Source organism: Halyomorpha halys, unplaced genomic scaffold, assembly GCF_000696795.3.
Source record: "Halyomorpha halys isolate HHAL.00 unplaced genomic scaffold, Hhal_1.1 Scaffold184.1, whole genome shotgun sequence".
In the NCBI taxonomy this organism is placed as follows: Eukaryota; Metazoa; Arthropoda; class Insecta; order Hemiptera; family Pentatomidae; genus Halyomorpha; species Halyomorpha halys.
The window spans coordinates 497,478-523,865 of NW_027105747.1; the positions used below are offsets into that span (position 1 = coordinate 497,478).

Below are 26,388 nucleotides of genomic sequence, written 5' to 3' on the forward strand. Positions count from 1 at the left end.
CTAAGAAGCTCAACTGAAAACTTCTACTTGGGAGCTCTTAAGGATTGTAGGCTACTGCACTGAGCTATTTCAACGGTTTACTTCTGTCACGAGAGAGGACCGTTTTTCAGGTGTCTTTGAAATATTTTGATGTATGTTGGGCTTACAAAAATAATTGTATTATTTTATTTCACCGCGATAGATGACCTTCACCATTTTCATAATCATACTGATAGAAAAATACTTTTAACCATGCTAACAAAATATAATAGGTAACTATGATACAAAAGTATACTGATCGATTATTTAAGACATAACATGAACACTGACAAAATCGATTTAATTCAGATAAACTATTTATAAAACAATACAATTTATTTATATAGTTAAGATAACTTCCTTTTTTTTTTTTTTTGTATTTTTTTGGTTGTTCCTTTACCAACTTTTTCTTTCTTTCTTTTTGTTTTTGTTTTATCCTGAATAGTATCTATCTCATCCTCTTAATTTTACTCTTGCCTATCTCATATATCTCTTTTCCAGTGGTCAGACAAGGACATCTTTGGAAAAAAAGTAATCATAAGGAATGTCGTTGTAACATTATTTCTGAATTATTAAAACCTTTGTAGTTGAAATGTTTGGTTTATCATTAACAAAGTGATTATGGTTATTAAGTAATATTTCTAACTTATTGGAGATAAACCTCTTCACTAGTGCACTTATATGAATGTAAGACTATTTTATTTTTGAGTATATAATCATATACTAGTTATAACGATTTTGAATTATAGCTCGTTACTAAGAGGATGAAATAATAAAAATTTCCTTCACATACAGTATAAAAACTACGACTTTGAGTTTCCGAGATATTTTAATCTAAATGCAAAACGCATGGAGCGTTATCTCTTACCACTACCGCTTCCTCGTGTCACGAAATCAATTTAATCGCGTATAGTTTTGTTTCACTTGGGTTGTAGAATGTCGGTAAAGAAGTTTCGCTACAAAAAGACAAAATGATTCAGACTTCAGTTAGAGACTGATCTATCTTTTTTTTCGCCTTAAGGTTCCATTATTTTGTTGGTATGTTATTCCTAATCACCCCACTTTGCCATACAAATGGTCAGTTCCTGGAGATTGACATGAAGAAAAAAATAAAAGGAGAAAGCTGGACTAGGGTTAGTATTGGAAACACGTAAGGGGAAGAGGGCCCGTATTGAAAACAAGCCAGCACACGGATTGCACGGCCCGGCACCCTGATGCATACGAACAGCTTTCCTTCTATTTCCGCAACTGACTAAGGGAATTTTCACTTAGGGAGGGAGTCCGCTCACTCCATATAAACTACTAACTTGGAAAATTAATGCTCTTTCCGTGAGCCCCGATTTTGTACCGTATTTTTTATCTTGTCCTGTTCCCCTGTCCTCATTTTCTACCTCCATGTCAGGCCTTCGAACCATATTTTCAATATGGCGGGTGCGTGAGATGAAAACAGATTATGATCCTAGATCATTTTTATATTCGATTTAGATCAGTTTAACGGAGTGCGTTACTTCATTGATTTAAATCAAAACATGTTTTATACAGTTTATATTTTACAACTATATTGAAAGATTATAACTATAGAAACTTAAATTGGAATTGATAAGTTTTATCACTGCGTCACTGATGAGGTCAAATAAACAGATTATGTGAGGTTTCAGCAACATGAAGCGATATGTCTGGATATATATGAAGCGATATGTCTTCAACACAAACATGAAGTGATATTAAAGTAGAAACTGAATATATCGCATAAAAAGAGGAAGATAAAGAACTCTGTGTCTTTGTGATCGGTCAAATATAAATTGCATTTTGCAGGAAAAGCGGATTTTCTTTAGCGTAGACCCCTTGTGAAACTTTAGTGTAGGTCCATAGTTTATATTCAAATTTTAAAAGAAAACGTCGTGTGAGTTATTTTTTATTTTCGGATTATTCTTATTTCTAACTTCTATAAACTTCTTATTTTTATTTTATCATATAATTTTAATAAAAAAAAAAACAATGTATTTATGTTGTTAACTGTAATTTAGCTCAAATATATTAAAGAAATAAAAATAACATATCCTTCTTTTCGTAACTATTTTTCAAACTGATAATTTACTTAAATTAACTTTGAAAAATTGTAACCATGATTTTTAATGCTGTTACAATTACAATTATATAATTATAATTAAATATAATTAAGAACTAGGATTTAAAATAATTACAATAAAATATTATTTTTAATTTCAAAATAGTTTAAATTAAATTCAACAATGAAATGTTTTGTAAAATTAGCGTTAGTCATGCAATTTTTTGGTTGAAAAATTATTCGTTTTTACAAATACAACGAAAGGGTTAAAATAATAATAATAATTCTCTTGTTTTGTACCAGAAATTTGTAGCTTTAAAGATTTTTGTGTTTTTCCAGTGATGGAGCTACCTATATCGTTCGTTATTATAATTATTAGTGTTGACATGAAGAGAAGATGGTCGGGGGTTGGGTAAAAAAAAAATAATAATAAATAAAAAAAATCGAAACCTATTTATTTGTGTATTGTTTTTTTTTTCCTGACCGCATCCCGACTTTTTTCTCCTCATGTTAATCTACGGTCAACTATTAATACCTCATTATTATCATTAATTTTCTTTACAAAGAAATGTAATTTTTCAATTAAAGTTTTAAATAAATGGAATATTTTAATAGTATTTTTTTTTTGCAATAAATTGTTTTATTTTTCGATGTAAATGTAATATCTTTTATCTCTAAAAAAAAAAAAAAGTAGCGGCTTCAATAATTAAACTATTATGTCGCTTGGAAGTTTTATCAGATATAATAAATAATATTTTGACATGAAGGAACAAAGAGAGAAAATGTACGGAAACATTTTTTTCAAATTACTTAGAATTTTGAATTAGACTTAAACTTTTTATTTTTAGAAGTTTTTCCAAAACTTGAAAAATGGAGCAATCTTCTTTTAACAGCAATTCTTTTGCATTAATTAAGATAGAAAATATAATATTAGTTATTGATTAAGAAATTTTATTATTGAAAATAGGTATAAGTTTAACTTCAGAATATTTAAAATAAAGGAAACTATTTAATATTAATACAAAATAAAAATAGAATTTATATAATTAAATAATTTTAAATTAACAGTGTTCATGACTTTTTTCTCTCAGTTCTAATCTTCCTGACGCCAGAAGGAAGACTTCTTTGCTGCCATTGGAAAATATTCGATTTATTGAATTTTCATATGTGATTAATATTTATTTAAGAAGTCCCAACTTGTTGCGAATTCCGAAGGCGAATGGTAATGAGGGAAGGTTTTATTTCTTATAGAAAATGGTTTGGAGCTCGTGGAACTATAGCAAGCTCTGAGTTGAATTCAAGGACGTGGCAAAAATGGCAGAAGGGATAATTCTGGACTGCCTGGGAATAATCCATCATCACATGCATGGTATCTGAGAATGATGGTGATGTCTCGGATGCATATATTGCACATTGTGTATCTTAATTATTTTTATTTATATATACAATTTTATATTTATTAATTTTTCTTTTAGCTTAATATATTTATTATTACTTTTAACTTTTAACTTAATATTTTAATTTTTACTTATTCTATTTTAATTTTTATATGCATGTATTTTTATATTAATATATTGTAAATGGGGACGTCCGCATTGGGTATTATGTAAATTTAAATATTTTTTTACTTTATTTAATATGGCTATATATATTCTTTTATACTCTAACTTAAATTTAATTGTATGAGTGATGGAAAGGATAAGAGAGAAAATTATGTAAAATTGAAACATCAGAAAAGTTAAACGTTCTTAAAGAACGATGAAAGCTGGAAAATGTGTAAAGGAAGAAATAATAAAAATTAAAAATTAAAATCTGTAGCGTTACAAAGCCATGAGACGTCAGGAGTTCAGTACTTAGTAAAGAAGTACTATTACTAAACCAACAGTTTTGCAAGGAGGTGATTTGGCCAGAATCAGATTTTTACCCAATTAAGAATACCCAATTTAAGAGGCTGGGTGAACCCCAGAGGGTTAAATTGGGGGCAAAAACCATAGGAGTAGACTCACGGCTACAGTGGAACATAAAACATTTTTCTACCCTGCCGGATTCGAACTCGGATCGTTGGAGTTAGTAGCCAAGCGCTTTACCTCGTGGCTACCGCGCTCCTGAAAAATAAAATAATAAATTAGGTATGATTCTTGTACACAATGTAGAAATTTAAAAAAAAAATATGCTGTGACTATTTCTATTAATAGAATTATAAATAATTGTGATTCACTAGTTATAAGTGTGCTGTATGTAACATAAGGCAACCCAATGAAGTTGGACAGTACAACATTTTTTCTAGGAAGGTGTTTTTTTCTCCATGAATGTTTTCTTAGCATTGCTGTGCTGTATTGGTCACTTCGGCCATCCTTAACCAATACAACTTTACACTACATAAATAATTAAAAAACTTTTTGCAGGCTATTCTGGCCAGGTCACCAATTTCAGTCAAAATTAGTCCATTTTGTCACTTTTCACATTAATATTAACATTTTTAATTATAATCAACAAATATCGTTGTGATAACAAAGTATTAAATTAATTGTAATTAAAAGTTTTAATATTAATGAAATAGCCTTTAAAAAGTTTTTAAATTATTGATGTAGTTTAAATTTGTATTGGTTGAGGATAGTAGAATTTGTTTAAACATTGGACTTTTAAAGAAATTAAGAGTTTTTTTAGACTTAAATATGATACAAATTATTTTATTTAAACAATAATAACCAGTCTCAAGAAAGTGAAAATATTATATATACATATAATGTTGAGTAATTTTTCATATTCAATTCCCTACAATCGTCTCCAGGGGGACTTACAAACTCATCTACGGAAATTACTCAAAACTCTGAGGTAAGAATTTACAAGGTGCCTTAGGCTGTTATTAATTTTAATTACGAAATTTTTATATGTTTCACACTTCCAAGATCGAACGATGAGGAGAAGAAAGATTTTTTTAGCATCTAAAGCTCACTTTATTTTCTATAATGAAAATGATTGAAGTGCACAACGATTTCTGTTTTTGATACCTATTTTCTCTATGAGAAACAACTATAAACTATTTGTTTATATAACTATAAAATAGGTAGTTTAGTACCTAACATTTACTGTGAATACAGTAAAAACATATAAATAAAAAAAAATTACCCAGACGAAAATATTTTGAAGATACATGTAGTAGATTTAGGAGTAGTTTTGGAAAAGATCATACATACATGTATTTGTCTTCCTCCATCAGGCGTTTGTTTAAATAGTGTTAATTTCTCCTTCTTTTAAATCCATAGTTCTTCTTTTTTTATTCTTTCATTTAAGTGAAACTGGAAAACAAATTGCAAGCAGCTGCTTAACTGTACTGAGTTGCTAATACACATCATCCTGATCAATCAGGCAATCGACAATACGAAAAGGTGATGAGTGGCAATATTGGTTATTTGTTTTTAATCAATTTATTCCTTTGACGGAATGTACCTATTCAATACACTAAAAGAATAGAGGTTACATAAACTGGATTATCAGGGTTTAGTATGTAACTATGAAGCTTTCGTCGACATTAGTTTGGAATGTTTCTTCCTATTTCAATTTTGTTCAGTGACACCCATTATTACTTTTTGATTCTTGAGAATTCATTAAGGAATGTAAGAAACGTATCGACAATAGGGATACAAAGCTTTTACTAAAACATATCCAAAGCTGATATTCCTCTTTCCCTTGCCGGAAAGGAGAGGTATTGGTAGAGTTAGCCCAGAACCTGAAGGAGATGAGGGCAGTGTTACTCGCCAAAATAAGGATATTTATGGCTTTCTTTGACCGCCGTTGAAAGATTTATCCTCGCAGGGGCCAGGGTTCCAGGTGTTTCCTTGACCTCCTCGCAACTTTTTTGTATCCCTCACTTTTTATTCATGGGTTTAGCCCCACCTAACCCCTACCGGCTACCTCTTGACTTTGTATAATATCCTTTCTTTTCCTTTTATTTTTCCCGAAGAAAGCCTTTTCCGAATCCATTTAGCGCTCGTGGAGACCAGATGGTATCCGATCTACGCCGTATTCAAATCCGCCATCCCCAGGGGCGGGTTTCCCTATTTATAGCTCTCCCGCCTGGGTCCAATATCAAGCTTCGAATACAACAATTCCTAGGCCATTATTAAAATACAAAAATATAATCACTTTTAAAACTCTGGATGTGATGGCCGACTGGTAGTGACCATTTAATCTCCAAAGCCTTTTCTAAACCCCACAGTAATTTTTCTTGCTGAAAAAAACCTTTTTATTTTTGTATCTGAATGAATCTATATCTGTTTCTAATTTCTCGATTAGTTAGATTTTTTGATTCAAAAATATTTGAACAGTCAATTCATCGCTACCTAACGCCACTTGTTTACAACGCTGACCTGACCTGGCCTGACTTTTCTTTCATATCTTGAATAAGGAGTTGTTCTATCAATGCAACTATGTATACTAGTGATTCTAGGGATTCGGTCTCAGGGTTTTTATAAAATTCTAGTGATAAATAAGTAAGATACAAATATGTTTGTTCCGATCTGTTAGTGTTTTTCCGCTCACGGCGTTCCTCTAATTTAGGCAGTCACAGCAATTTTTTCCCACCATTTAGTTTTCTCACAAATCTCATCTGTAAAAAAAGTTCGTTCTAGGTAGCTTACATGACAACACACAGTGGTTGAAAGGGGGAGGATCTATTACGTAAAGATATTGAATAGGTCATTCTATTTTCAATATTAAAAAATAGGTTCGCTACCTAAAATATTTTAAAATAATGAAATAATGTTTAATTTTCGAGAACAAACAAAAAACAAAATAAAACATTATTATTTGCATTGCCACTCAATTTTTTCTCCCTGTGTGATTTTTCTTTATAACAAAAATAACCAGGCGACACACTTTGAGAAAAAAAATGTGTTATTTTTTCATTAACTTATTTTTATAAATTAATATTTTTTGAGCCAGTAAAAATATTTTAAATAAGTAAAAAAAAAATTGTAGGAGATATCTTCTGAACTCAGTTAACCGTAGGATTATATATTTTTTAATAACACCCTATATCCAATAAATATTAAAAGAGATTTCATTTGCGTCCGGCTGTTTCTGATCACTAGTTTAATTTGTAAATTGAAAAACTTAAGTTCTATACTTATTTTTTTGGAAGTCTATTTGAAATGAAATTATTAGTGGCCGTTTGGTGAATATTTCTTTTTTCGGTTTGGTTCAGCTTTATAATCAGGAACAGCCATGGAAGACGATACACCATGTGAAAAAGAAAATTATATTATTTAAAAACAAATTTGATCCTTTTTTCTCAACTTTATTCTTTTTAAAACCTTCCAACGTTTCGACTCTCAGGTCATTTTCAAGGATACCTTTACTTTGTTGTCATTTTCTCTTTTAAAATTCTTAAAAATGCTAATTGCCTTTGTCCCATCTATAACTTCTTCTAAATAACTCTTTCTTAAATTTAAAACTTATACTAACCACTTCTCTTCTTTCTTTCATTTACATTTGCAAACTTTCTAAAGGAAACGTTGGAAGGTTTTGAAAAGAATAAAGTTGAGAAAAAAGGATCAAATTTGTTTTTAAATAAACTAAACCACTCTTAAACAAGAATATATTAATAAAATTAATCGAAAATTATTTTTTTTTGGCAGTAAAAAACTATTATTATATATCTATTTTCTAAATTCCTAACAGCCAAGTATCCATAATTTTAAATCTATTAATTGCCAGAACAACGAATAGTTATATTTCTTACATCAGGTTAATAGTAAATTTAGAATAAGTAATTGAAGAGAATCTTGAATGTTTATAATCAATAAATTGAATTGATTTCCTAAAATCCAAAGATAATAATTTAAGTAATTGTGAGATGGCAACACTGCGTGGGCAACACTGACAAGCGTGAGTGAGAGAAGGTTTTTTTTGTTTTTCGGGGACAGTGATAATAAAAGTGAGAGTGCGTATATTTATCCTAGTTTGCTGAAAGTTATATTAGTTGTAATTTGACTTCTGAGTTGTGAGGGTCTCTTTCTTTTATTATTGAGATTATTCTCTAACCTATAATGTAAGTGTTCAAGATAATATAATATTGAGATCTATAGTTTTGTTTATTCTTCATCTCTCTTATTTCTCCATTTAAAAAAAGACTATAGCCCCTACACCTGCTTTTTATTAAAAATTTTTTTTGAGCCGATTAACTGAATTACTTTTAATTATAATTTAATAGTCGTTATTGTATTTTCATTAATGAATAGTTCAGAAGCATTGCTATTATTGAATTACTTTCTTTTATTAATTATTTTTCAAAAGATTTTCCACTAAAACCTTGTATTTTGCTTATATTATGCTTGTATTTTCTTAACCTTAATTTTTTATGGCCTCCGAGATTATTCTGTCCAATTTTTTTTTTTATTTCACATTTATTTATTTAAAAAAAATAAATAAATAGCGACTTAATTTTAATTTTGCCAAATCATTTAAGCAATGCATTAAATTATGTTAGCAGAATGACAGGTAAAAATGTTACTGTTTATTCATACATATATTTACGATTTATAATATTTTTATTGTTATCTCTATAACCATTGGATCTCTATATCCATGTCATATGGAAAATAGTTTTTTATGTATTATAGAATTTTGTCTTAATTCTATATAACATATTTGTCTAACCACAATTTTATAAGAATTTTTTTTATAACCCAAAATAACCCTGACCAACGGTTTGCTGACTCCGCCGCAGATAAAGTAACAGACCCCACACTTGTCTGTCATTAGTCTGAGAGCTCGGAAGGTAAGAAATAAATGGAAAAAGCTTCTACCAAGGAAGGAATCAGCTCCTATGTCCACCATTAGTCCTGATTTCTTTCGATATAGATCCAACTATTTTCTTCTTACAAAAGATCATCTAATTTCAATCAAGATATTAAAATCAGAGAAGTTATAAGAAATTATTATTTATGTACTGCTTTTTACAACTGTGCATTATAATACATTTAGTAAATTATATCTCAGTTAAAATGGAGTGATACATAGAGAGAAACTACCCATTGGTAGCTCTCTAATGACGTTTTACATTAGATGGTCTCCTGGCCATCTTCTTTTCAGGCGCCTCGGAGGATTGTCAGGAATGGAAGAGAAAGCAAGGTTAGAAACTAGTGGGTTTGGGTGGTTAGGGAAGGAATGATATCTGCTTTGGGCTAGATCGGTTACATATGGTTACATTTATAACATTAAGGTTTTTATATATGATTTTATTTGTGACAAAGAAAGGAACATTGAGGATTTTATGATTTTGAGGATTTTGGATTGTAAGGATTGGGATACGAGAGGAATTCGAAGGTTTAGTGGATCCCCAAAGCTCCCCAGATTGGCCTTACTACAGTCATGTAGATCAGTCTTTTGTAATGTATTGGAAGTTTAGACCGTTTGTCCAGTAAGTGCTGTAATAGTCGAAATCGACGTGCAGTTTCCTGTTAGTTGTTTGTTTTCAGTCTTGTGTAGGGATTTTAGGTTAGTCATTTGTCCAGATGTAGTCCAAGGTAGCGGATTTGTTCGACATGGGTAAGATCAACATTATTAAGGAAGATTATTAAGGGCAGTCGGTAGGTTTAGGGCGAAGGGTAAAGGTGATTTGATGGGATTTATTTTAATCCTTCAATTACGACACCATTTTTCGAGGGCTGTGATATGGGAATGGAGAGTTTGGGATGCAATTAAAGGGTTATTATTAACATCGAGCACACATATGTCATCCGCATACGTGTTGAGGACAGTGTGAGAAAGGAACGGATGATGGGAAAGTATGTAGGAGGTAGAAATCTAAGGAGTTTGTAAAGCAGTCCCAGACTCGATCAAAATCCTGTTCTACATCGAAAAAGACTCCCGCCTAGAACATTCTGCGCTCCAAAGAAGACCAGACAACGTCAACCACACGATGACATTAAATTATTGTTTAAACACCTTATTGGTTCATCGATGAATTCCATAAAATTATTACTACTACAAAAAATAAATATTTTTTCTTTTAAATATTAACCATGAAAAATTTCAAGTTTTCTATGGTCCGTTTCATATTGAACAGTTCAGTGACCGAGAAATCCAGGGATTTTACTTTGTAATTCAAAACCGATTGTTAAAGCGTCATTAAGTTATCAGAGTACTAATCAATGAAATCAGATATAATAACCTTAATTGGAAAATTTAAATGTAATTACGAAACAAGGAGAAATTTCCGGTTGAAGAAAAATTTCTTGAATAAATCATGGGTAGCTAATTTTTTAGGTTGTGTATGACGCGTGGTAATAATATTGACTTTTTGTTTTCTTCAAAGCACAGCTGAAACTTCGTTTTAGGATACAATATCCCACTCAATGATACCATGCCAGAGAATCTAGTAATAAGTATACTTGTAATATAGGAGTATACTTATTACTAGAAAAAAGTTAATGAAAAAGCTATTCCTAAGGAATGGGAGTACAAACATAATTGTCCCGATTCATAAAAAAAACAATGCTAACGAAGGTGAGAACTATAGACCTATCCCAGGTTGTTCATCATTTGTATGGATGAAATCCTGGATATGTGTAAATGGAGGACAGCCCGCACTACTATTGGCAAATGGAACATGAGGACAATACTGGCCCAGGTAATGGTATTTGCGGATGAAATTGTCCTTATAGCAGATACTAAAGAGAATCTACAACAAGCTGTAACCGAATGGGAATTCGGGGTGGAAAGAAAGGGAATGACCATCAATGTCAGGAAAAGCAAAATAATGCATGTGGGCCAAGAACAGGAAAACATTGAAATGCTTTGCAAAGGTGAACCAAATTCGTACTTAGGTGGACAAGTACATTTACCTAGAAACTGTGATAAGCAGGAATGGAAAGGTAGACCAACAGATATCCAATAGGATAAAGAAGACAAATGCAATATACTACCACCTCTGCAACACAGTTATAGGGAAGAGGGAGGTAGAGAAGAATGTTTAAGTACATATCTTCAAGGCTGTATACCTACCTACTATTTTTTACGGAAGTGAAAGCTGGGTACCAATAGATAAGCACATAAGCAGAGTAAGATACCTACGGAGAGTGGCAGGCCGAACTAGGAGGGATCGTATACGGAATGAGAGGACAAAAGAGGATGTTGGAACTGTCTCTATAAAGGATACCATTGAAAAGAGACAACTCATGGTTAGGACATATCACGGATGAGTGAAGGCAGGGATCCAAGAAAATATTTTTAGCCCAGACCAACAGGAAAACGCCCAAGAGGGAGACCCAGAATACAATGGAAGGACTACATCTCCAGAGTGGAAGAGAGAAGAGGGAAAAACTAGGATGCCATGAGGTTTCTGGCTCGGGATCGAGAGGCTTGGTCTGCCTGGACAGAGGCACCTCCACAATGAAAGGCACTATGGATATAGGTTTTCATCCACAATTAGTGCTCAATATATTTAAAGCTAAATACTGCAGAGTAAACATTTATATAATCCTTTTCAGAATAGTAAAAGGGCATTTTAAGGTAAGTGGTGGGAACTGCTGCGTGTGAGGGGGGGGAAGGGTGCTTTGTGGCGCTTACACGCAGATGGCCCTTCAGGCAATAGAAGGATCTCAGTTCTTTCGCAAACACATGTTCTAATGCCAAGTATATGTATTATATTTGCTTCAGTTACAATAAAAGGAGGGCTAGAAAAAAATAACTAAAATTTGTGCACTCATAGAACTACGTTTTTGAGTTTTTCAAAAATAATATTTAAAAATTCGAAATAACGAGAAATTAGCTTTTTATAACTTTATTTGGCCAAATATCATGGAAACTGTAAAGAAAGAAGATAATCATAGAAGATAAGAATAAGCTTATTTTATGGTACATTTACCTAGCTTCAATTTTAGTGATAATAAACATTTATACTTCTGATAGTCCCTGAAATATTTAAATAACTTTTTTATCTCTTAACATTTTTGTCCGCACTTGTCTAATAATAGATTGACAATCAGCGGATTGTCTGATGATAATAATAAACAATAAATTATATAAAATACAAAAGAACAGCACCCAGCGTTCCTCTTCTTTGACTTTTATTTACTTTCTCATACTAGTAGGTTCCTCATACGCATTATTTGTACTCTCCTCCTTGTGTCCTCATGCATTAGAGTTGTAGATAATTCCCAATGAGCGTGTGGTATCTGAGAAGCTTTCCATGAAAAAAATTGTAGTTAGTTCATATGTGTTGTTCAGTAACTGTTGGAATTTAGAAGTCAGTATAGAAAGTCTTATTATAACTATACAACGTTGATTCGGTCATAAGTTGTAGTGTTTTGGATTTGTTAGATTGTAATCTTTTTACGTGAGTCTATTTAATGAGATCGTAAATGTTTATTAATGTATAGCAATTTTTTTATTTCATTATTACTAGATCGACCCTGATTGGTTTAATATAGTTATTATGACATTAATATACTTAATGTCTTAACATGGTTTGGTATATATTTTTTTAATATTTGATGATGGGATGGGGTATGGTTCCATGCAAAAAACACCCTTATTTGCAGTGATATAACCATTAACTATTACAATTAAAAATAATAAAGACCAATTATAAAAGACAAAAGAAATAATAATACAGAGAAAATAGCAAATGAAAACATAATATTTATAGAATTAAAAATTAAAAAAAAACTCTTATTAAAACGCCGCTATCCTTGACTCATATCGTGGATTCAAGGAATTGAGCTCTGGGGCTCTACCAAACCATCAAATTCCTCCCGTATCCAATCCTTACAATCCAAAATCCTACGTAAAATACGTGATACTCCTTATTACGTTACAAATAAACCTATCCACAAAGACCTTAACATCCCATTCGTTGCAGATTTGGCCCAAAACAGATATGCGTCTTTTCATTCTAAACTCCTTAACCATCCTAACCCATTAATCAACCCACACAATCCCTTACAATGTCATCGAAATAAGATACAAATTTCACTACAGACATAGAACCAAATTGAGGACATTCATTTATTATCATTTAGCAAATAAGGAAGCAAAATACAGGATACAATAGTTAGACGTGTTGAAAGGATAGAAAAGGAGAGTTTTCCCAAAACACTACTCCACCTATTTGTACAAAAAAGCACAATACAGTGGTATCTTCTGGTTCGCAATTCTTTACTAATGCTACCGTTCGGTTCTAACTTGTTATTTTTCAGTTCTTTATTTGGATTAATGATGGTCGATTATTTTGTGTTACATTTTGACTGTTTCTCACAGAACTAAGGATTCTACATACGGTTTGGGATCCAAAGTTATTTCGACTGAGACAACTAGGCATAGGGATGGTGGAGACGAAACATATTTGGGACAGATTGTTAAAGCGAAGGGTTAGGAAGAAGAAGTGAACTCGTACAACATTAACAAGCAGCGTTTAGGGCCCGCTTCAACAAGTGTCATTCATCACGTTGCAACATTAACACCCAACATGGCACAACTTCCTTTGAATTTCGAATTCCTGTTCAAGGCGCAACTTGAAGGGTGATATTTGCTTCGTGTAACAAATAACTTCAAGTTAAGATTGTAGGATAAATATTTACTTGAACTAAAACTTAAAAGTTCGTCATATTTTAACTTGAATATTGAAATTTTTACCATTTAGTTGGTTTACAAGTGAAACTCTTAGGCAAACCAATAGATTCAGTGGTTTTATTTGGCAAATAAATAAATTATTTCTACTGGTGAAACCTAACTAATCAGTCATTGCTATAACTTTATAAGAACTTTAGTAACTAAGTATTCCGGCTTTACTCTACACGTATTTTATGGTTAGTAAGAACCAATCGATTTGTTCATTTAATAAAAATAAAATACCGAAAATTAGAAATTTTAATACTTTACTTTCGGAGGGTATTTAATTCTCCCTGTTCACGAAAATAATTCATAACTCACAATTTTATCAAAATCGAACTTAATAACAGTTGGAAACTGATTTTTTTCTCTTTCAACCAACATCATACTTTTTAGTCCTATGCCATAGTAACGGAGGAAAAGTAGTTGCCAATAAAGAAAAACTTCTCAAACGTTTATTTTATATTTCCGATTCTAATTTGCTTACTATTCAGAGGTTCCCGAAGTGGAACAGGTGATTCACCACACCGAGCTAAGCCCCCTTCTAACTTAATGCAGTGACCGTGTTACGTTAAAACACGTACAGTTTGGACAATTTCTTTCCGAAGATAAAGTATTTTCGTTTCGCTTACTACTGACCAACAGACCTCTAACTCAATGGTAATCGGATAGTACACCCAAAACGTGTGTGTTGTATTTGCTTGTCCTTGAGTCTTGCTCCCACTGACCCGGCGAGGTCGGCCTTGACATAGTATTACTATCACCAGATAGCGAAATCGTAGGCTCGAGAGGATACACAGATATTGTTTTGCTAAAAATCTATTTTTAAAAATAAAATTTTGAGTCAGAAGGCTTCTATCAGGTTGTTTAATCAGGCGTGTTGCCATTCACCACAAGATTAATATCTCATTTCCTTTGTTCTGACCTGAAGGAAAGGCTGGTTCGATAAGGCATTACCCCCAGAGCCGGGTATTAGGAATAACGCAAGAGAGAGATGAGGTGAAAAAGGTTTCAATATCCCGCGAGGTCGCAGATGCCTCCCAGGCTCAAATAGCTTTCCTTAAACCTCCCCCCTCCCTCATAACTTACATTTATTACTTCATCCACAGTCCTCTTTAGGCTAAACATCTAGCGATCCAGGTGTCCGATATGTCACCAGGGCTCGCTCCACCGCCATCCCTCAGACCGGATTGCCTCTTTAGATATTTTATTTCTTTCAGACATGTTTAATTTAGTAGAAATGAATAATTGCTTTAGGAAGTACGTAGTTACATTTGTGATCTGTATAATGCTACTAGCTGTGCCCCTCGGATGATAAATTTCAGTTTTATACTCCCAATAATTACATGACCAAGTGCTTCCGATTTATTGAATAACTCCTCCTGAAATATATTTGGCAATATGAGATTGGCAGAACGGACCAAACTAAGTCTGGGTAACAGAGACTGGTGTTTTTAGGAACAACCAATGTTATAAAAGATTTAACCATGTAGGTATAACAAAATTATTGATGTAGTTGAAAATGTGTAGGATGATATGAAACAAATGGAAAGTATACATGAAGGTATATAAAAATTTTAGCCACCTGTTATATGAAAATTATCTTATTATAAATTCCTTGGGAGGGGTACCCCTGGCTCCTTAACAGTGGGTCAACCCAATTTTACATATTAACAACTGTTCAGTTCATTTTACTACTTGTCGGCCAAATGTATAACTGTATTAACATGTATTCTGTAGTTTAGATTGTATTATTTTTTATTTGTATTATTCTTGATTAGTTAAACTTAATTTTTTATGACTTGTTGTTATTATTCCACCTTATATGTAAAAAAAAAAATCACACGGTGTTTATATATAAAATAAAATATTACATCACTAAAAACTTTTTTTATAATAGAGAGATGAAAAATGGTAATGGAAAAATGAGATATGAAATATAAAATTCTGTACATTAAAATTTTAAAAAAAATGTGAATATAATGTATAAATATAAGTTTATGGGGAACGGTGTGGCTAAGTGGTAAGTCACTGTGTTACTAACACCAAGATCCAACGGTTTATATCCGGCTGTGACAAAAATTTATTTTGAGTGCTGGCAGACATCTGCACGTCTCCTGTAATATATTTTTTCATTAATCAAAAATTTGTCTCAACAACTAGAAATCAACATTTTATGAATTTATTTTGTTGAATATCATGAAGATTACTACTCCTATGAAGATAGCTATTATAAGCTACTTCATGGCACATTAAACTAGCATTTATTTGGAATGTTTTATTTTGAATTGTTCCTGAAACATAAATTTTTCAGAATAAATTCACTAACTACTAATTTTTCAGCTTAAATCAATTTATTTTAGCAAATTTCATGAAAAGTACTACTTCTGCGAAAATAAACGTCATAAACTATATTATAGCTCATTGAACTAGCTTTCATTTGAGTGCTAATAGATATCTACACGTCAAATGGTTTTTGAGATATTGATTTTTCAAAATAAATTCACAAACTACTGATCTTTCAGTACGTTATATACAACATTTTTATGAAATGTTGCATTTTAAAAAGCTATATCTCAGAAAATATCAAACATAAATAGCTCAAATAGGACTCATAATTCGTCAAATTTACTCTTCTTTAAATGATGCTCTTTTAGGTTTTCTAGTGTTGTTAGTAGTTTCAAAGATATAGAGCTCCGAAAAAAAAAAATTAATTTTATTTATCGTTTTGAAACAGCTACCATTTTTTTTATTCCCATGAATTTTAGCTAGTAATTATACATAGTTTTCATTAATGTTATCACAGATTGGGGTGACAGAAACGATTTTTTTCTCCTCTTGGGCTCTTGTACTATGACACCTCAAATCCAACGGGCATAATTTTTCAAGGTATCATACTTCTTCTTCTTGGCCTATTGATATGACTTTTAGTCAGCCGTTTCTATGAGTTTTTTAATAGATTAAATATTAATCAACAAACAAAATTGCTTTGGTGCCCCTTAACTACTTTGGTTTTGATAGTAACATGAGATGTATGGTATTGGACACAAATTTGCATCGTAAATTACATCGTGGATCAATAATAGTTGATGATAGATTAATTTCAGTGATTTGAATAGCAACTAGTATAAATTTACAGATAATTTTAAATAATACGCTTCCCCACACTAAGAAGAAGTAAGAGAAATACTTTATTTATTTATGAATGGAATATGGTCCGGGTGCGGTAAAAAAAAAAACAACTCAAATAGTAGATAATTATACTATTTTATTGAGCCAACGTTTCGCCCCACGTTGCAGGGCTTCGTCAGGGCTAAAAAAGATACAAACACATAGTACACACACATACTACACAAAGTACTTTATTTTTTACTGCCGTCAAAACAGGTATGTATTCTGTCTCATCATTTGATTTGTCTTTTTTTTTTTCTTTTTACATCTCTTTATTTGTATTTTCTTTAATATTTCTTCTCTTATCTATCTGTTACTATTACCCTTTTCGTTTACTATTTACAACCTTTAATTTTTCTTATTATATCTTACTTTTTTACATTTTATACCCCTGTTATATTACACTTATGTTTTTTTTTCCTTTTGTAATTATGTGTTTGTATCTTTTCTAGCCCTGACGAAGCCCTGCAACGTGGGGCGAAACGTTGGCTCAATAAAATAGTATAATTATCTACTATTTGAGTTTTTTTTTACCGCACCCGGACCATATTCCATTCATCTATACACACGGTCAATCAATAATCTTCCAGTTTATTTATTTATCTATGCTGCCTAAATATATTAGGTTGCTATCTCACACAGCATCAATCCGTAATCGGACATATATAAATTACACATACATGGTATAATCAGAAAAAAAGAGAAACAATAATAAGATATAATAAACAATTTTTTTTCCCCTACAGTTTCCTTTTACAATCCATTTCGGTCTGTACAACAAATACAAATGTTTCAATTCATTCCTATTTTTCTTTCTCATTTCCTCTAAAATAATAGAAAAAATAAAAGAAAAAATGTCTTTTTGCACCACGAAACATTGTTATGCAATAATATCGTTGACGATATGACCGCTAAATGTTTTGACGTATTTTTAAATAAAGAACAAGACAAGTTAATAATAATAATAAAAACAACATTAATCGGTGTCGATAAGAGAATTTATCATTTAAAGGTCATAAGAGTAACTGTAGACTCTCAGTCAAAACATCTCTATCATTCGTTTTGTTTTAAATCTGTGCTTCTTCTCGGTATTTTTCGTTTCTAGTTATTCTAGGGATCATTTTGTGGCGATCTAGAGAGACTTTTTTTTAATGTAAGTAATTTTATTTCAATTTAATTAACTGATGATTCACCTAACCTTAGATATGATTTGTAATGCTAATATTATAATTTTAATACATTTGAAATTTTTATTATTTTCTAAGTGGGGTTAATTATTCAAGTAGTACATAAATACAAAGTAAATATAAGTGGTAGGTAGTTGGAATTGGTTCCATTTTTAAGAATATCAGATCAGTGTGAATAAAAAATTGACTATAGTTCAAATTACAAATAAAGATATCGTGTTCTTCTCAAGGGAACAATTTCGATACAGAGGGGTGTAATTGATGACGACAGCATTAGGGAACAAGGCGAAACATTATAATGCTAAAAGAAAGAGAAAAGAATAGACAAAATGAACATGGCGTCGAGGATGGTGCGTTTGCTGGTGACTGGAGGGGGGGGGCGCTAGGTTGGGGAGGGGGTAGGAGCGCTCTTAGTTTGATAAATAGCGGGGCTTAATATGACGCATAAAATATGGACCAAGTTTTCAAGCCCTTATAGAAATTCCGTCTTGTTAAGTCAACCTATCTTCGGCCATTTTATTTTTATCACCGCCTTCCTGTCTGTTTATATACCTTTTTATGACTTTAATTAATAGCCCTTGCTATAAGACATGATGGGGAGCAGGGAGGCCAATAATTAATGGTCACAACTTCCGATAAATTTCTCGCTTTACCTTTCAAATAAAAATAAATTAATTTTGTGAAGCACTAAGATTTTAAATTGAAGACCTGATAGATGAACGGGGTGAAGCGAATGTCCTAGAGAGCGAAGTTTAGAAGGTTATGGGTTCGAAACCCATCTAGGTCGATCGAAATTTCATTCTTTTATGGTGGCCTCTGATGAAATGATTCTTATTATGAAGCTGTATAGGTCCTCATTGGAGGACTTGATCCATAAAAAATAAAAAAAAATAAAGAGAAGATTTGAACTTTTTCTTGAAATATCTAAATAGCATATAGTACATTAGCGAAAACAAACTGATTCTGTTTTTGTGATATTAAGGATTGCTTATTTATTTATTTAAAATGTTTCGAACACTAGGGTCATTTACATTGGATTTCCGAATAGACAGAAGTAATTTAATTACAATAATAAATTATGCATACACTTATACGTACTGCAATTACATATAGACTAGTTTTAATCATAGATATAATTAGTTTTAAAAATTATAAAAGTTGCACTGCTCTGGGATGTTATTTCAAAATCTGTAAGCCTGAAGAAAATAGATGTGACTCGTGAGCTATATTTTCAATAAGAATGTGACTAACGGTGAGAGTGCTCTCGGTGTAGCGACACATTGGTGCGTCTTCATTTTTCATGAGATGACCGTGGCTGAGTCGAGTATGACCTATCCTAAGACGAGTTAGGACTACCTTTGCTCTCTGCAAGTTGCTTGTTGGACTTTGTTCTGTATGTAGTATTCTTTTTAACTTGTCTCTTATGGTGAACATCTTGCCACTCTCGCAACAAACATCCCTTTATCTATGATATAACATCTTTGCTGGTTAATGATGTTATGACTTGACCTGCCATTGTGGCTAATCTGGCCTACGAATCTGCCTTTTCATTCTCAGCGATCCAACAGTGACCTTATAAAAACGAAGACTAAATCTATAACTATTCAAAGTTTTCAAATTCTGCTTGAGCTCTGTTATTAAAGGGTGTGTTGAAAATGGATTTTCTTAAGATTTGAAAGCAGATTCAGAGTCAGAAAGCATGACCGACTTATTTTATTTATTTATCTTTTTTATGATTCCCTTCCAGGTCATTACTGACATACGAGGGGGGGGGGGAGATTTTGAGATGTGATCAACATATTCTAACTTGGATTTGGGGCCAAGTTTTTCATTTCGAGGGATCGCCAAATGAAAAAGGTCTGCTCCCAAGTCCGGATTCGAACCGGCGCCGCCCGTAGTTCTTAGGTTGCAAAGACCTGTGCCTCAACCATCTGAGCTACGGACGGCCTTCGGGTAACAATCAGGTTTCTACCTCTTAAGGATGATGCTTCAGTGTATTAGGAAAATGGGTAAGATTAAGATGTGCAATATATTTTAAGCATCTGTTAGGAAAACAAAGACGAGTATTTGGCGGATCGTAAAAGAAGGCTTGATTTGAAGAAAAAAAAATTTAGTGGTCATAATTTTATAAATAATGATATAATTTTTGAGTAATATTTATTTAGCATTTAAGATTAAGCATTTTTCTTTTTACAAATAATGGTTTTAATTAGATGCTTACATGTATGAACTACTTGATGTGCTGAAGCAGGATGTCCCAGTAACTATTCTCAAAGCAGTATTTTGAATGGGCACATTTTTCTTCTATAATATTAGTTTTTATAAAAGTAAAAAAAATAAATAAAAGAAAATAATCTATATAAATTATTTGAAAAAGAAATTTAAATTACAATGTATTACTTTGATAAATGTGCTTTTTAAACTATACATAATTTTCGAAAATAATAAGTAATTGAACGACCGACCATTTTAAACAAACGTTTATCATTTTAAAATAGTTTTTATTGGTACTCAGGAGGCTGAGTTGTAATTAATCTTGCAACGAAATTGAGTAGTTGTGAGCTATTGTTATATGTAACATTGACTATCCTACAGAATGTTACGGCACTTGAATTTCTAATCTCTGCGATTTTCAAATCGTTATCTGTTATGTTCCTATATGTATTATTTATATCAGTAACTCAAATATTGTATTAACAGAGCCAACAGTTTTCAAACTCGATGAAACCTGACTTGGGTGTGAAATGAAGCCGGGAATGAAGCGGTCACAATTAGCTGGAGGACCCTAGTATTAGACCAGAGCACTAATGAATGTATTAATACCGGATCCTAGGAGTCCCCTGAGGTTCCTCAGGTTCTCCCAGCTAGCTATCTAGGTCTTCTCCAACTATATAGTCTCTAGTGTCTAGTCGCTTTGTTATACTACCTGAATTAGGGATCCCTGTTCGTAAGGCCAAACTATAGAAGCAAATGGATTTAAAAAAAATTGTTTGAAAATACAACAAGATTCAATAATATATTTTTTCTCTTTAGTAGGGAGAAGGGAATCGTTTATTTACTTAGAAGCAGATATACTGTGTGTTGGAGACTTTTAGTTATACATCCATAAACTATTTTTCCTCAGTATTATATTTTTTTTTTTTTGATAGATTTATTTATTGATAGATATTACAATCTGCCACACAGTTGTGGCAATAGGTAATAGTGATGAATGATCTCATACATACTAAAATAAATAAAAAAAATAAAATAAAAAAAATAAAATAAAAAATAATAATAAAAAAAAAACTATCTTAAAATATATTAGCATTTTATTAGCACTTATCTTCAAACGTAGTAAACGATAACAATTTTTCAAACAATTTTCCTGATGTCAAAATTACAATCAGGATATTTTTGACAGTACACAGACAAGGAATTTCATTATTCAAAAGAAAGGATTTTTTCGATTTGAAAATAAATCAAAATGATAAAGAGGGGACATTTTTGAAATGATGATACCTTTGTATGAAATAACATAAAGGCTCAGTTATATTCAATAGAAACAATACAGTTTTAAGTAATCATTGAATTTGTGCTAAAGAGGAGGACACATTACCCTCAAAACCTTCAAGAAAACAATTAATATTATGTACTATTTATTAAAACCATTGTATTTTTATTCTATGTTTGGCTTTTAGGCAACTATAAGTTTTTAAGAAAATTTATAAAGTATAGGTCATATTGCTACGTATTATTTTGTTGTGAATCGGGGTGCCAGAATAAATACTGAAGGTAACTGTCCAAATATATTTATTTTGCTTTAATCCTCTGCTCTTTATAGTGGAATTCTTCTGGTCGAAGTCCATCCTCTTTCCTCTTCTAGCTGACAGTTCAGAGGTGTGTTAAGTTTTTCTCCCTCATTTCTGATTGGCTCTTTGGTGGCCCCGCCCACTAAGGATATGTCATAAAAGAGCCCCTGTACAGTGGTGGGAATATCTCTAATTGATATCCTGTAATCTGCCAGCTAATATCTGGCCTAATGTATTTGACCCTTAAATATCTTGTACCCGTTATTCCATTGGGAGAGGTCCCTTTGTGTTGACAAGTGTCAATCGCTTCTCTGTCCCCCGTCATTTCATGGGATCAGGTACAAACGCAGATGAAAATCACACAATCAAATTTATAATATCATGAGTAATATGTTAATACACAGCATATGTATGCATAGATAGGATTACTATTTTTTTTTTAATCTTACTGTTTCCTAAAAAATTAATTATCTTATCAGACAATCAATATTTTATGTCAGTACCGTATTATGTTATTTTTCATGTTTGCACTTTTAAATTAATATTTATAATTTTTATCTCTATGTCACCTATGTATTAGCACTATGTACAATTTCTATCACATGATACAAAATATTTAAACGGCAATGCCTAATACATGTATAAAATATATACCTAATTTATGACACCATATATAATATATCTAACCAAAAAAAAAAAAATACATTTACACAATTAATAATAACTAATGTACTAAAAGTAACAATAAAATCAATACACGTAATACATTTTTTTAGTAATTAATGTTTATTTTTTATTTTTATTTATTTATTTTTTTTTGTAGAAATTAAAGTTGTTTTCGTAAAATACTGTCGTGGATGGAGCCTATGTAAAATTTTAGGTTATACAATCGCAGTGTGTAAAGAAATATTAGGTGTATATTATAATATTTTGGTTTGTACCCTTATCAAGTACCACATGGCGCCAAAAGAACTTACATTAAATTACAATTTCTCTTTTTTCCCAGCTGGTACTTCTATTACATATAATTAGATTAGCCCACCCTCTTGAATTTCATTAGAAAATCAAAAAGGTTTGGCATAGAGAAATAATAGTTATTATAAGAATTATAAAATATTTAAAATAATATCATAAAATATTCATATTATGTAAAAAAAAAGTTTCTTATTTCCAGAAATGGAATTATTTGTAAAGTAAAGGACCACCAGCTCAAAGGATACAGGTTCGAATCCGGATATAACAGATAATTATTATTTGTCACCTGTAAGCGTTGAGTCAGCCCTTTGGATTTGGGTGCCCTCCGTGGTCCACCCAGCCTCATAAAATGTTTCCATTAATTGGGTAAAAATCTGGTGGCCAAGCGTGATTCTGACCAAATCACCTCCTTGCACAACCGGTGGTCTAGTAACAGTACTTCTTTACAAAGTACGGCACCTCTGGCCCACCATGGGCTGTCTGTAAGGTACAGATTTAATTTTGGTTTTAATACTTGGTACAAATAAAAAATCAAGAGATTAAATAACTATTACAATTAAAAGTATTGTAAGAATTAATTAATGCCCCTCATTTTATAAAGTTACCCTTACTTCGCTTACCCCTGTCGAACAGATCCGCTACCTTGGACTACATTTGGACAAACGATTAACCTGGAATCCTCACACAAGACTGAAAAGACAGGAAACTGCACGTCGATTTCGACTATTACAGCACTTACTAGACAAAACGGTCTAAACTTCCAACACATTACAAAAGACTGATCTACATGACTGTAATAAGGCCAACCTGGACATATGGAGTTGAGCTTTGGGGCTCCACTAAACCTTCGAATTCCTCTCGTATTCAATCTTTACAATCCAAAATCCTTCGTAAAATCCTCAGTGCTCCTTACTTTGTCACAAATAAAATCTTACATAAAGACCTTAATGTTCCCTATGTAACCGATCTAGCCCGGACCAGATATCACTCCTTCCATTATAAACTCTCCAACCACTCAAACCCCCTAGTTTCTAATCTTGCATCCTCTTCCATTCCTGACAATCCTCCGAGGCGCCTGAAAAGAAGATGGCCACGAGACCGGCTAATGTAAAATGTCATTAGATTGCTATCAATGGGTAGATTCTCTACATGCCTGTAACACTCCAATTTAACTTAGATCAGATTTACTAAATGTATTATAATTTACAGTTGTAAATAGCAATAAATAAATATTTAAACAAAAAAAAAAAACCTTACTTGGAGATCTGACCTTACCTTGTCTCTTGACAGCTCTTGCCACCGGAGAGACAGTGTCAGGATTTTCTACTTATTTACAAAGCTTTGGGCAGGTATTCAATTTGCTCGGGTCTACATGTTTTAAAATTTTCATATCTGAAGTTTAAACAATCTGTTTACATAATCAACTGAAATTACATAACCCTCTTTATTACTCCCATAAGGTATAAAGTTAATCAAGATATATTATCTTTTAATATCATTATTTAATTATATCAGATTCCTCCATACATATCACCATCAAAAGATATATGATAAACATTAAATGAAAGACCCCAATAGCAAGAGTAGTTCGTATGGATAAGTTCAGAACAGTCCCTTTTCGGCAAGAGTACAATATTGCCCAGTTGACTGACATTTGCAAAATAAAAGAATTATTTCGGACTAGATAACAATATAAATCCAACTCCATACAAAGAGCCTCGCACAGGCTGGCTGCAAGCCAGAGCGCCCCTCTAAAGTGAGTTCACAGCCTCTCTAACACACTGATACTTATCTGTTTACTTATTTTATCCAAGAGAGCCAACCTCCGGAAACTGTTCTTTATAGTCCCTCCTCTGATAAAGAGTATAATTCTCTTTTATATTTTTTTCTTGCCAGCGGTTAACGCGGGCTCTTCTCATTGCCTCTTTATCCGTTAATCTCATTCTCACTGAATGCAATCTTCCTCGCTGTCCCGCTCCTTTCTTATCTTTTTACGGTCCCATAAAGATAGTAAAATTGCATTTATTCAAACGAATAGTACATTATAGTAAAGAAACCCCATCCTGGTAAATGTTTAAAATCATCTGGTTTACCAGACATTAGTTCGAAATTATAATTAATGAAACCAATTATTAATGAAATGAAATGAAAAAATAACTTTATTCTGGGACAAATGTCCCCTAAGAATAATTACAAGGTTCATATAGTGAGATTTTTATCTGGCGAGCGTTTACAAATTTTCAGATAGTAGAATGAAATTACATTGGTATTATTACATTTAAATTACATTGGCTTTACTACTGTTTATAATGTTAATCAATAACTGCCTATTTATTTGATTACAAAGATGTGGAGGTTTGGTTATTCAATAAATGAAGGAATAGGTGTTGTTTAAAGGAGAGAATGGATGAGGACTGGCGAATGGAGATGGGAAGAGAATTCCAGAGGGAGGTTGCACGTATGACGAAGGATTTGCTATAGAAGGAGGTTCTATAGGAGGGCATATATAAATCATTCGGATGGGATCTGGTGTTTAATGAGTGGATGGATGAACGAAGAGTGAGGAGATCTATGATATAGGTAGGTTTTTTGATGTTAAGAACTTGGAATAGAAAAACACCAAGGAGGTATTGCGTTCGGGAGCTTGGATAGAGCCACTTCAACTCGGAATACCAGCGGGAGACTTGAGAGTGCCTAGGGAACCCAAAGATAAATCTTACAAAACAATTCATGAGTCTCTTCAGTCTCAACTCTAGTCCTACAGATAGCCCTCCATACACCAAGGATCCGTAGTCGAAGTGGGCGAAGACAAGAGAGGATACTAGGAGCTGACGAGTGTTCTGAGGAATGGAATTACGGAATTTTAGGAATTGTTTGAGTACAGTTATGGATTTACGTGTGATTTGGGAAATATGGTTATTCCAAGAGAGGTGTTGATCAAAAGTGACACCAAGGTTTTTTATTGTAGGATAGAAGTGAATCGGTTGGTTGTTAAGGAAAAGTAGAGGACAGTAAGGTAGGGTATGAAGGAGGCGATTTAAAATGCCATAGTATGAAAATAATTCTGGCCACTATAGTGTGGATATTGATCTTATGGACTATTTTTTTTGTTTAAGGGATTAAACAAAATAAGTCTTTTTTTAATCCTCTAAATGATCCAATACGCCTCTTAATATTAAAACAGTCTGCAGTGCATCAGTTAAACAAGAGACAGCTAAAAATCTATTAACATTCTTATATTAAATGCTGATATTTAATGAATTTAAAATATTAAACAGAAAATCTAATTTATATTTAATTTAACTATCTTGTACTTAACAATTTAAAACAAACAAGCAGTAACAGCATCTTCGTATTAGCGATTTAACCTCAAAACAATTTCTTTTAAAGAAAATGTATGGTATCTGTAATATTCGTGTGAAAAAAATAAATACTAATTTGTGATTAAATTAATTTAATTAAATCTATACCACTACAACCAATGAAGGGTCAGGGATGTATAGTCAGAATCATCTTCAACCACCAAATTTTTACCCAATTAAGGATACCCACTTTACTAAGT

General features: G+C 32.1%; 1 protein-coding gene across 1 annotated transcript in view; it reads right to left on the reverse strand.

The window, feature by feature from the left end:
* LOC106679206 (digestive cysteine proteinase 1) overlaps window positions 1–25,796 on the reverse strand; it is a 401,586-nt gene extending 375,790 nt beyond the window's left edge. The window contains exon 1 of the mRNA XM_067053494.1: window positions 25,790–25,796. The gene's annotated coding sequence lies outside the window, so the exon portion shown is untranslated. The remainder of the gene's footprint in view (window positions 1–25,789) is intronic.
* Window positions 25,797–26,388: the final 592 nt, after the last annotated feature.